Source organism: Onychostoma macrolepis, chromosome 16 (genome assembly GCF_012432095.1).
Source record: "Onychostoma macrolepis isolate SWU-2019 chromosome 16, ASM1243209v1, whole genome shotgun sequence".
Taxonomy (NCBI): Eukaryota; Metazoa; Chordata; class Actinopteri; order Cypriniformes; family Cyprinidae; genus Onychostoma; species Onychostoma macrolepis.
In genome coordinates this window covers 30,687,563-30,700,319 of record NC_081170.1, presented here as the reverse complement: position 1 = coordinate 30,700,319, position 12,757 = coordinate 30,687,563, and the positions used below count along the sequence as shown (strand labels likewise).

The 12,757-nt window shown below is 37.9% G+C and overlaps 1 protein-coding gene across 2 annotated transcripts in view; it reads left to right on the top strand.

The window, feature by feature from the left end:
* ascc3 (activating signal cointegrator 1 complex subunit 3) overlaps positions 1–12,757 on the top strand; it is a 236,095-nt gene that overhangs the window by 89,942 nt on the left and 133,396 nt on the right. The gene's annotated exons all lie outside the window — the stretch shown is intronic.

The following is a 12,757-nucleotide window of genomic DNA, read 5'->3' as shown; positions in this document are numbered from 1 at the left end:
CTCAGCTGGATTTGCATTTGATGAAGATGAAAGCGTGTCTGTCGACAGTCCATGCCCGCTCCATTCAGAATTATGTGACTTTATACAGGCTTTCCATAGGCTTTTAAGCTTGATGTCAGCAGCAACTGGTGTCGTCTCTCTGGGTATGTTTAATGATTGGCCAATCCCCCATAAACCACTGTCATTCTGCACTGATATGCTGGACATTAGTTTTATGTTAGCATAACTCACTTGTGTCTGCACTTGCAAAGTGGTAATGACAGATTCTTGGTCTTGCAGCTGGTCAATCATCTGATGCTGATGGATCACAGTCGTGCATTCCCTCTCATTGACTTACTACACCAAGTGCTGTGCAAGGTTTGGAATGAACTCTTGGTTTTGTTGTGTTGGCCAAACAGAGGGTTTTTGGTCATTGACCGATAAACTGTGGGAAATCCTGATCAGGAAATCTGCTATCCCAAGGCAGAGGGATGTTGGGCATCCTCGCCTTGAAATGTTGAACCTGTAGGTTGGGCACATTGTTGAAAGAAGAATCGTCCTCTTCATTAATGGAGACAAGCTTGCATACTAATGCATTCTCCACTAGGAGGCTTTATACCTTCAAATAGTGCATGTTTGCAGACTGATGCACTCTGGGCCGGTTTTGTGCAGTATGCTTTAAGGATAAATATGGTACAAAGGTGTACCTTTTGAAAGGGTACCACCCTTGTGACAGCTTCTGTACCCTTTCTTGAGACCATGCAGTAAAAAGTAAACACAGTCTTGACATTTATTATGCTGCTTGCATTTGTTCTAAATAACAAACGCAAACATGTAAGTTCGTAAAGTAAATTTGCTCCTGTGAATATGAATTATATTAATTACGGTGTTTTTCTTGCATTCTTCCAAAATCTCAACTTGTTACCAAAGGTGGCCGTGCTTGCTATCCGTGCGCCTAAGCTGTGGAACTCCCTGCCTAGGGATATTAGGCAGGCTACTACTGTATCCTCTTTTAAATCTCTTCTTAAGACTTATTGGTATTTTTTGTATTTTGTTACTGTACTGATCTTTTTATTGTAAAGCACTGTGTAACTTTGTTTTGAAAGGTACTAAATAAATAAATGTTTACTTTTACTTCTTGCATTCTTCACCAGCAATTGTCAGGTCCATTGGCCAGATCAGGTTGTGCTACTAGCAAAAGTGCACTTTCATATGTTCATCTCCTAACTGGTAAAAAATTGTGAAACAATTAAACATTTTCTTACCCTCAGGCCACCCAATATGTAGATGAGTTTATTTCTTCATCTAAACAGCTTTGGAGAAATTTAGCATTACATTGCTTGCTCACCAATGGATCCTCTGCAGTGAATTCCGTTGATATTCCTCAATAAATTATACAAACATAAATTCAAATTCAGTTGCACTGTTAATATTTGTGGCTTAGTTTAAAATGAACATGCATGGCAAAAGTAACAATCATAAGTGTTTAACAATCCAGTGTGAAACATTTAAAACAATGAGGTGTAGAACTACAGAATACACACAATTCTCAGATATGTATGTTTTTTTGTTTGTGATTTGAACCTTCGCATAATGAACAAAAACTCCAGCCCTCGTCTGTGAAGTCATTTGTTTTGAAATTGGAAAAAAAAGTGCTTCAAGCAACTACGCAACTCAATGCAAATGTCTTGATTCAATACATTGTGATGCATGACAATATCTTAATTTAATCATGATTTAAACTGCATATGAGAGAATGAGAGAGTAGGAAAGAGACCCTGTATCCGAGTGTTAGAGATGTCTGCTAAATGTCTCTTAAGCAGAGTAGAAGAGAATACCAGCAGTTTATGAGAACTACCGTATGTAATAATCAATCCGGTACTGTGAACAGCCTTACGCAGAATTGCATACCAGCTCACTTCAAGCCCTGCTGTTACTGTAATATTTCACAGTAACAGTTCTCAATTAATGAAGCTGGAATTGTACACATAATTAGTAAAGGTTAAATGTCTTATAATGCTATATATATATATATATATATATATATAAACTTTTTTTTTTTTTTTTAATTACCAGCAAATTTCATTATTTGATCTCCATTTTACAAAAGGAATATTTTTTATAAATGTACTATATATTTTTATAGAGCCTATTAAGTCTTCTTCATGGCACAATCATTTTGTTATTTTGGGGTGTGTGGGCTTTGTTTTTTTTGGTTTTGTTTTTTTCCCCTTTTTGTGTGTTACAGTATAATCAGCCATTTAATTGAAACTTAGAAGCTTAGAAGAAAGAAAAAATCCTTAATATTTCAGAGGAAATATCTCCTGTTTACATTTGGATTATTTCTTAATATTTGTTGAGTTGTAGATTATCGTCTCTCAATTTATCATTAAGCTGATTACATGTGAATTTACATAGAATATATAAATATTATATATATTTATAACCTTTTTCCAGCAGTAATTTTCTGAAAATTCATTAAACTAATAAACATCAAATGGGCAGAGCTAATATTTGGAAGAAGAACAGTGGAGCAGTTGTTCCTCTCATACCAGTAAAGTTGATGCTCACCGTCTGCCATGACTAAGTCATATGTTGTTATTGCACGCCTAGAAGCCATCACAACCAGCAAAACAACCCTCCACTTTCCCCTCTACCACCCACTCCAAGTGATGACAGTTGCCATGGAAACTGTGGGAGGAGGGCAAGTGTTTTAGCGGCAGCAGAAATGGTGTGTTTGTGTGCACAGGTCTGAAGCAGGTGAATATTTGCTGCTTAGCATAACGACAGACCTTCAGCCTGCTCACAACACAGGCATTTTCACAGGCGGCTTGGTAATTAAGACACGAGGCCTGTCGTCAGGCTAGACCTGGTAACGAGGAGCTGTCTGCTCGCCCGCACAGATTCACTGTAAACATTCTTCCCACAATCCTCAATAAAGACACACACACCCTCTCCCGTATGCATGCTGTTTCAGAGATATTGGGCTGCATATCGAAACCACACTTGTGTATTCCAAGGTTATTATAGCTTTGCTTTTTTTCTTTCTTGGGTTTAGTTTTATTTTATTTCATATCAACTTTTTTATTTTGTTTTTGTATAATCCAAATAATTGTAATTGTAGTGAAACTGGAAGAAAAAATAAATAAATAAAGACTGGGGAATCAGCATAACATTAACAATAATACACATGATATGTGTGACCCTGGACCACAAAACCAGTCTTAAGTGTAAATTTTTCAAAACTGAGACTTATGCATCATCTGAAAGCTGAATAAATAAGCTTTCCATTGATGTATGGTTTGTTAGGATAGGCCAATACCTGGAGACAATATCCAAGATACAACTACTTGAAAATCTGGAATCTGAGGGTGCAAAAAAATTTCGCCTTTAAAGTTGTCCAAATTAAGTTCTTAGCAATACATAAAACACAAGTTTTAATATATTTAAGGTAGGAAATTTACAAAATATCTTCATGGAACATGATCTTTACTTAATATCCTAATGACTTTTGGCATAAAATAATTTTTTAAAATTTTGACCCAAACAATGTATTTTTGGCTATTGCTACAAATATAGACCCTTTTTGCGCCGACGTCACGATTACGTCACAGCGCTAGCTGGAGGCAAAACAAACGGAAAACTGGAGGCAGCCTATTCAAACCTCCGATTCGGCTACATAAGGAGCTTAAAATATCATCTTGTTGTGACGTTGGATGCAAGAATCTATGTAGTACAGGCTCCAATTTGAATTTTAACGCATACCTGCTGCCACTCGCAGACAAAAAAAACGACGACAGCTGTGTTTAAACGCGATAAAACGAGCGGATTGGACAGAAACTATCGTCAGAAATGCTCGCGTTTGCAGCGCACACTTCTTATCAGAAAAGGTTAAATAAAGTATTGTCTTTTTTTGTTATGGATTATGGTTTGTGTTACGTGTCTAAAGATTTCTTATGCATCTCACAACTATGAAATAATGTCTGTGTGCATGTGTGTAAAACAACAAACTGACGATGTATATGCTTAATCATCTGTAATTGTTGTGATTGATAGTGGCTGGACTTTCTAAGAACTTAGTAAGAAAGAATAATCAAATACAGAAAGTTCAAAATAAATTTCTGGAATTTTTATTTCTAGAAAATATTCACATCTTCCTTTAAATGTACTGTATGTAAAGTATTGTAAATTTAACTTACATAATTTACAGGATGTATATATTTTAAAATAACTATTTGGCCATGATAAGTTACATACATCTTCAAATAATATCATCACATTGAATGTTTAACTTTTTGTATTTTGGCCCATGCAGTTCACTCTCACATAACGTTTAGCTGTAAAAATAGCCTGCTGAAGTTGAAATGTACATCTTCATGACTAGATAGACACAGGTGAGTTTCTCTTTACTACTCGTTAGGTTTCTCTAACGAGTCACTCAATCGGAGGTAACATCCTGTCAGATCGTCCATCAATGAGCATAGGGTCGGCCAATCTGACTTTGTCCGTTAAAGTTAACTTATTTAAATAACAATAATGGTCCTGCACAGTGAGTGACCTTACATATGCAGGTAAAATCGGATTTTCTCCAGCCATTGTTAAAAAAACAAGGTAAACAAACTTCATAGCTAGCGTTAGTGAAGCGGTCAGTGGAATCTTTCTGCCTCCAGCTAAGCCCCGCCCACAGAAAAAGTCACATTGTTTACTAACAGAAAAAGGGTCTATACCCCAGCGACTTAAGACTGGTTTTGTGGTCCAGGGTCACATATATATACATATACAAAATATCAAAAGGATTAACAATGCAGATTAATTTTCACAGCCTCCTTTGATCATATTTACCAAGGTGTGCCAATATTTTTGGTCATGACTGTGTGTGTATATATTAGGGGTGGCACAGTACACAGATGTCACGGTTCGGTACGTACCTCGGTTCAGGGGTCACGGTTCGATACAATTTCGGTACAACAGGAAAAATAAAATCTACTATGCTCGGTTTCTTTTCATTTATTTTGAACAGACAGTAGTACAAATTGCAATTTTTTTCCACTTAGATGTGAAAATACTAGGGGTGTTCCCGACTAAAGATTTTCGTAGTTGAATCGGAATTTTCGAATCTTGCTGATAGTCGACTGATAGTCGAATCATATGTTTGGGGCGGGGCAAAATACATTACCAAGAGTCAAGTCAGACATTAGACAGTCATAATTACTGACGTTAACACACAGGGAAAATGTGTAACGGACGCCTCGCAAATAAAAACAGAGTTAATAATGTTTTATGTTTTGATTTAAAAGATTGTTAACATTAAACATAAGTGAAACCCTAAGAATTCACAACAATTTTTACAATAGTGCTCTCATTATAACTTTATGTATATGACGGTTATTAATGTTCTACATTTCTATTTTGAGCTGCGCGTGCTGAATGACCAGTAGAATGAAGCATTTGATAGCAGGTTTTTAATCAATGGGATTTAACTCATTTATCTCATATAGAATGCGATTCATTATTTTTACAACATAAGGTTAATATAACAACTTATAGGCTATCTACACAAAACGACCTGATGCATGAACGTGTCTGCGCGGCTCTGAATGAACTCCTTTTGTGGACGCGTTCTTCACGCAACAAACACGGGAAATAAACTAAAAAAATTCACAGCGTTTTATTATAGTAGTGTTTTCATTATAATGTTATGTGTATATGACAGTCCCAGTCATAGTCTTTAATATTCTGCATAGTTGTTTGTACTGCGCGCTGAAGAGCTAATCACCGTACAATGAAGCACTTTAGGCAGCGACTCAACCAAATGCATCTTATACGAGATAAATAATAAACGATATATATAAACCGGCTGAAATGTTTTGAAATCACTTGTATCCTACCTGATCGAAAAAAAAATCCAGTCTTTCACTCTGCCTGTGTCAGTTTGAGTCTTGTTAAAGTTTTAAATCCTTGCCGCCAAGATGCTCCTCTGTCGGTCACGGATTATGGAAAGTGAAATTTAAGTCTATAGACCATTTCAAAGACGTAAACAATAACAAAGGCGTTGGAACTCTACTGCGCATGTCTGGCCCTTAAGCATTTCCGGTAGCGCCATTTTTCAAAACAAGCGTGTACTATTTTAGTCTAGCGAAAACGTAATATTTAAGTTATTTAATAAATAAATAAATAAACGGTGATTGGAATACCCTAAATATTCCTGAGGCGCAAACCTACAAAGAGCATTAAAAGTAGTCTTCCGGACAGCTCAAAGCGGCTCTGACTGATGCTGCCTGTGCGTGTATACGAGAGATGGCGGTAAATGTATCGCAGTCTGGATGCTTACAATTAACTCCATAGCGGAAAGTTTGGGATCATTTTGTTCGTACAATGGATGACATCAGTCTTATGTTCGGTTAAACTGAAGCTAGACAAACAGTGTCACTTACGTACTTATCGTGGTTTGTCGCCAAGATGTCCGGGGAGCTGATTAGTTGACATTTCACTTGCATTGCTGGGTCAGTTTGTATATCTATGCAAATATTATTTTCCATATTTATTTGTATAGCGCTTTTCACAATACATAGTTTCACTGCAGCTTTACAGAACATGCATGTATATTACAACGCTATATGAATGCTAATAAACTAATCACTACATGCCATTATTACTGATTTTATTCGTTTTAAAATGTGTGCTTAGTTTGGTTAAGTTTGTTGCTGTGGAATGGATGGAAATGTGCGCTGTATATCCTAGAGCTGCTAGTTGCTATTTTGCTTCTCGCTTCACTGCTGCAATCCAGGCGCGTTTCTCGGAAATCTAAACCCTTTAATTTCCGATTATTTATAAATGAATGTTAGTTCCAGCCCAGAGAGAGCACCCAACCACTGAGCAACAAGGATCTCAATTTTAATTTTGACAATTTAAACAGCAGGATTAAATAAATTATCGCAATCCTACTGCGTATCAAGCGCCTGCCACCATTGTTTTGAATGCGCTCGAACATTAACCGGAAACGTCCGAGGACCAAAGACGTCACTTCCTTAAACAGCCAAATAGCCGATTTATTCATGCATGTTAAAATATTTATTTAAAGCTTTTTTCTTTTCAGATTCTTATTTACAGCATTATCATAATAGGCTGTATATTAACTTATTGGGAGAAAAATGGTAGTTCTATGTGAAATCAGACATTAAGCACCCCCATATAGTTAAAATGGCACGATCATAACACCCTGTGAATATTCGACTGTGAGATTGGGAGTCGGATCAGGCTCCTCGAATCGAAGCATCGAATCGTCGACTATTCGGGGTCACCACTAGAAAATACTAAATATTATTACATTATATATATATATATATATATATATATATATATATATATATATATATATATATATATATATATATATATATATAATTTAAAATCTGCAGTAGGCTACATGTATATACATACAAGGGATAAATTCTTGAAATATATTTGATTTAGTTTACAGATAAACAAGGGGGAAAAAACAGTGCGACACGTAATTTTGTGACACTTAATTTGTTCACAGAAAGGAAACTCAAATGACAGTACCTGCTGATACAGTTTTACAGATATGACAGTTACAGGTCGATTGCAGTTTCATTTTAAACCTCTTGTAAGGAGTTATGTATGCTCTATGGATGACTTTGAAATGGATAAGACAATTCGCCAAGTTTTTAGAAGTTAAGATTAGATTAGACCACACCCTCTCCCAGTCGACCGATAAATCAAAATCTGTTAATTCACGATTCCAGATAGATTTAATAGAAAGAAACTTTGCAGTGTGATCATTACGTTTACTATATATTAAAGAAACAGATGGCCGACCAGAGGGTGGTGCGATCCAATCCCATATAGGATGAGAGGAAATAGGGGATGCCCAGGGAACTCCATTGCTCTAGCTCTTTTCTTAAAGCCACTTCACTAATTTGTGAAGCTCAATTATCTTTTGCTGCACATCAGAAATATATTCTTTGGTTTCTCTCATTGTGATGGATGATTAAGGGAATTTGGGGTTTGTTTTCCCTCCTATTTATATTTCTGTGAAACAGGAAGCCATGGCTGGATAATTTCATGTTCGTAATCACCCTGGAGTGCTCAAAATTGTGAATATGAATGGAAATAAACTTCAGAGATATTTTACTCATAAGAATTTCTAGGGGTGACAATAATTGTGTCAAATGTGTATTTGAGAAAAACATTTATTTCATAATGATATTTCCCCCCATATTAAATTCTTATTGTCCAATGAAAAGTTAGATTTTTGTGAATTTTTAAAATAAAAGATCAAAAGTATTAACAATGCAGATAAATTTTCACAGCCGCCTTTGATCATATTTGCCAAGGGTGCCGATATTTTTGGCCATGACTGTAAATCCGATTTCACGTCATCGAAATCAAAAGATAAGCGCTGCATTTTATTAATTATCAACTCATTTCAAGATCAAAGACCACAATAGGAGAATGCACGGCATCAGCACTGGAAAGATAAGTTTGACTTACTACTTTTAATGAAGATGATTGTGTGTTGACCGTCTGCGTCTTACTTTCAGTTTAATTCGCGGCACATTTACATTTAGTCATTTTGCAGACGCTTTTATCCAAAGAGACTTACAATTGGGGAATACATAAAGCGATTCATCTTGAAGAGGCAATCAGACAGACAAAGTCCTTGCAACACCAAGTCTCAGGCATTGTTCAAATAAGGAAGGAATAAGTAAAGAGAAAGATTTTTAATTTTTTTTTTTAAGTTTAGGATGAAGTCAAGTGCTGTCGAAAGAGATGAGTTTTCAGTTGTTGCTTGAAGATTGACAGGGATCCAGCATTCCGGATAGGGGTGGGAAGATCATTCCACCAGCCAGGAATGGTGAACGAGAATGTTCTGGAGAGTGATTTTGAGCCTCTCAGTGATGGTATCACGAGGCGTCGCTCACTAGCAGATCTCAGATTTCTGGAGGGGATGTAGATTCTTAATAGATAGTGCAAGTAAGCGGGTGCTGAGCCTGTGGTTGTTCTATATGCAAGCATCAGTGTCTCGAACTTGATGTGAGCCGCGACCGGTAGCCAGTGCAAGGAGATAAAGAGAGGTGTAACATGGGCTCTTTTGGGCTCGTTGAAGACCAGTCGTGCCGCTGCATTCTGAATCATTTGTAGAAGTTTGACTGTGTTTGATGGAAGTCCAGCCAGAAGAGCATTGCAATAATCCAGCCTAGAAATGACAAGGGCCTGGACAAGAAGTTGTGCAGCATGCTCTGTCAGAAAGGGCCTGATCTTTCTGATGTTGTATAGTGCAAACCTGCAAGATCGAGCAGTCTTTGCAATGTGGTCTTTGAAGGTCAGCTGATCATCAAAGATTACACCAAGATTTCTGACTGAAGTTGATGGGGTTATTGTTGATGAACCTAACTGGATCGTGAAGTCATGCTGTAGAGTCGGAGTGGCAGGGAAGACAAGAAGCTCAGTCTTTGCCAGGTTGAGCTGCAGGTGATGTTCTTTCATCCATGCTGAGATGTTCTCCTGGCAGCCTGAGATCTGTGCAGCTACCGTTGGATCATCTGGTTGAAAAGAGAGATAGAGCTGTGTGTCATCAGCGTAGCAATGGTAGGAGAATCCATGTGCCTGTATGATGGGACCCAGTGATGTTGTGTATGTGGAGAAGAGGAGGGGTCCAAGAACCGATCCCTGAGGAACCCCAGTGACCAGTCGATGTGCTTTGGATACCTCCCCTCCCCAGGCCACCCTGAAAGACCTACCAGTGAGATAGGATTCAAACCAGCGAAGTGGAATGCCAGTGATGCCCAGTGATGAGAGGGTGGACAGGAGTATCTGATGATTGACAGTGTCAAAAGCGGCAGATAGATCCAGTAGAATGAGGACTGATGATTTGGAATGGGCTTTTGCAATTCGCAGGGCTTCAGTGACTGAGAGTAGCGCAGTCTCGGTTGAGTGGCTACTCCTGAAACCTGACTGTTTAACGTCCAGTTTGTCGTTCTGTGAAAGAAACAGTGAGACCTGGTTGAAGACAACTCGTTCAAGTGTTTTCGCTATAAACGGAAAGAGAGAGACAGGTCTGTAGTTTTCTATAAGAGAAGTGTTTAATGTAGGTTTTTTGAGCAGTGGGGTTACCCGAGCCTGCTTGAACGCAGTGGGGAAGATGCCTGTGAGGAGGGATGTGTTGATGATGTGTGTGAGTGCCGGTAAGAGTGTGGGTGAGATTGCTTGGAGAAGGTGTGAGGGGATTGGGTCAAGAGGACATGTTGTAGGATGGTTGGAGAGGAGAAGCTTGGATACTTCAGCCTCAGTGAGGGGACAGAAAGAGAAGATGGGAGTTTTAGCAATGGATGTGGTAGGTTGTGGCAGTTTGCACGTTGGCTTGCTGAAGAGATGCTCAGCTACTCGTCCACGGCGATGCGTATTGCGTTTATTATTTTAACATTTTGGGAGGAGTAAAATTTACATATGTGGTTTCAACAACCAGGTGCATTTACACTTGTCCAGTTTCGTCTGGAATGTGGCTCAGACCACCTCCTGAAGTGGTTTGAGTGATCGGATTTATATCCGTCTCGAATGCGTTTCAGGGGCATTTACACCTGGTCTTTTCACGAGCAGATAGCTATCTGATCAGTCAAAATGCATGAAGTGACCAGGTGTAAACAGCCCCATAGACATCACCAGACTCTTGGTCTCATCCTTTGAAATGCTTTCCCCTGCCTTTAATGCAGTCAATTCCAACTGTTGCTTGTTTTGTGGAGTTTCTGCCTTTACTCTACTCTCCTCTTCAGCTGGTGAAATTCATGTTCAATCAGATTTAAGTCTGGAGATTGATTTGGGCAATCTAAGACTTTCCATTTCTTTGCCCTGATAAACTCCTTGACTGAACTGGCAGGGTGTTTCAGGTCAATGTCCTGATCCAATATGAAGCGCTTTCTGATGAGTCTGGTGGCATTTTCTTGAATATTGGTAGCCAAGATGATTCTGTACACTTCTGCATTCATTCTGCTTCTGTCATCATGCATTAAGTCATCAGTAGAGTTGAGAGGGCCTGTTCCAGAGGCAGCCATGCAGGCCCATGCCATGACACCACCTCCACCATGCTTTACAGACGAGGCTGTGTGCTTAGGATCATTTGCAGTTCCCCTTTTTCTCCACACTTTTGTTTTCCCATCACTTAGATAAAGGTTAATCTTTGACTCATCTGTCCATAAAACTCTGTTCCAAAAATCTACTGGCTTTTGCAAACTCTAATCTTGCCTTTCTATTTTTGGTGCTGATCAGAGGTTTGCATCTTGCTGTGTAGCCTGTCGAAGTCTTCTGAGGACAGTAGATTGTCAGAGCGTCACCCCAGCTTTCTGGAGGTTGTTGGTGATTTTACAGACAGGTTCTTTTTTATAGCTTGTATGATTTGTCTGTCAGCAACTACTGTTGTTTTTCCCAGCTAATCAGGTAGTTGTTGGTCTCCAAACTCTTGATTTCTCCATGCCCTTTGTTTTTGCTAGAGCTCTAACTGACTTCCTCTTTTCTTTTAGCATCCAAATTTCTTGCTTTTCTCTCAAAGTCAGCTCACTTGTCTTCATCCTGGTTTGTGTGTCATCATCGAATGCAAGACTCAGAATGCAGAAGCAATGGCTATAACTGATTCGACACATTCCCTGCTTTTAATATCTGAATAATTAATGCAACAGGACACAGCTGATCACTGTTCCAGTGCTTATGATCACATCAGGCAGGGGGATGAAACTCTAGAAGTGCTGATCTTCTTATTTGGTAAATCATGCATGTTGAAACACCCAATAATAAAATGTAGTTTGTAGTTTTGTCTCATAATCATATTTTAATCATATTTACAGATTTCTTGACTCGACAACAAACAGAGCAATTATGTTTTTACTGTCCCAATACTTATGGAGGGCTTTGTATACTAATATTAGCAATATCACAGGAGTAGATGTGAGATTTGGCTGTATATCGGCATGGCTGTGATTGGGCCGTAGATTTATATATATATGACGGTGACGTGATAAAATTTACCGGCCAAAATATTTTTTTTTTTACCGGCCATGAAACTCTTTTTGCAAAAACAGGCAGTCATTACTACTACAATGACTAAACATATTTACAATGTTTTTAAATTGTCCTTTACTTTACTTAGCCTAAAAGAAAAAAACAAACAGATTTATTGATTTATCTTTTTCTTTTTTTTTTTTCTTTTTTTGTCCCTCAAAAACGTTGAGTCTCAGGCCATCGTGTTACGCCTGTTTCACACATACTCAGTTCGCAGTGCTAATGTGGTGGGTATTTTTTACACACGTTAACGGATTAGAGCAGGGCTATTCAATTAGCTTCATTTGAGGGTCATATTGAACTGAAAATTTGAAGGGGGCCAAGGTGGTAGGGGCCGTCCCGATATCTTTCTGGGGGACCTATAAAATTTGAAATTAAATTGAAATCTAAAATCTATAAAAGGTTAACATTAGTGCTTTCTGTCAATTGATTAAAAAAAATTAATTAAAAAAAATCAAATTTTTTGTAATTAATCGTGATTAATCACATATTTATGTTGTCATAATTTCACATTGAACCTCCAAATTAATGTAGAAACAACATAAAGATAGTATATTTTAAATGTGTTTTTAATGGCATCTTTTTACTAAGTAGCTTATTATTAATGAAGTATTGATACCAATACTACTACTGCATGGTGTCTCTATTAAATGCATTTTCCCTCAATTTTCCCTATTAATTACAGCCATTCAACATTACAGTATAA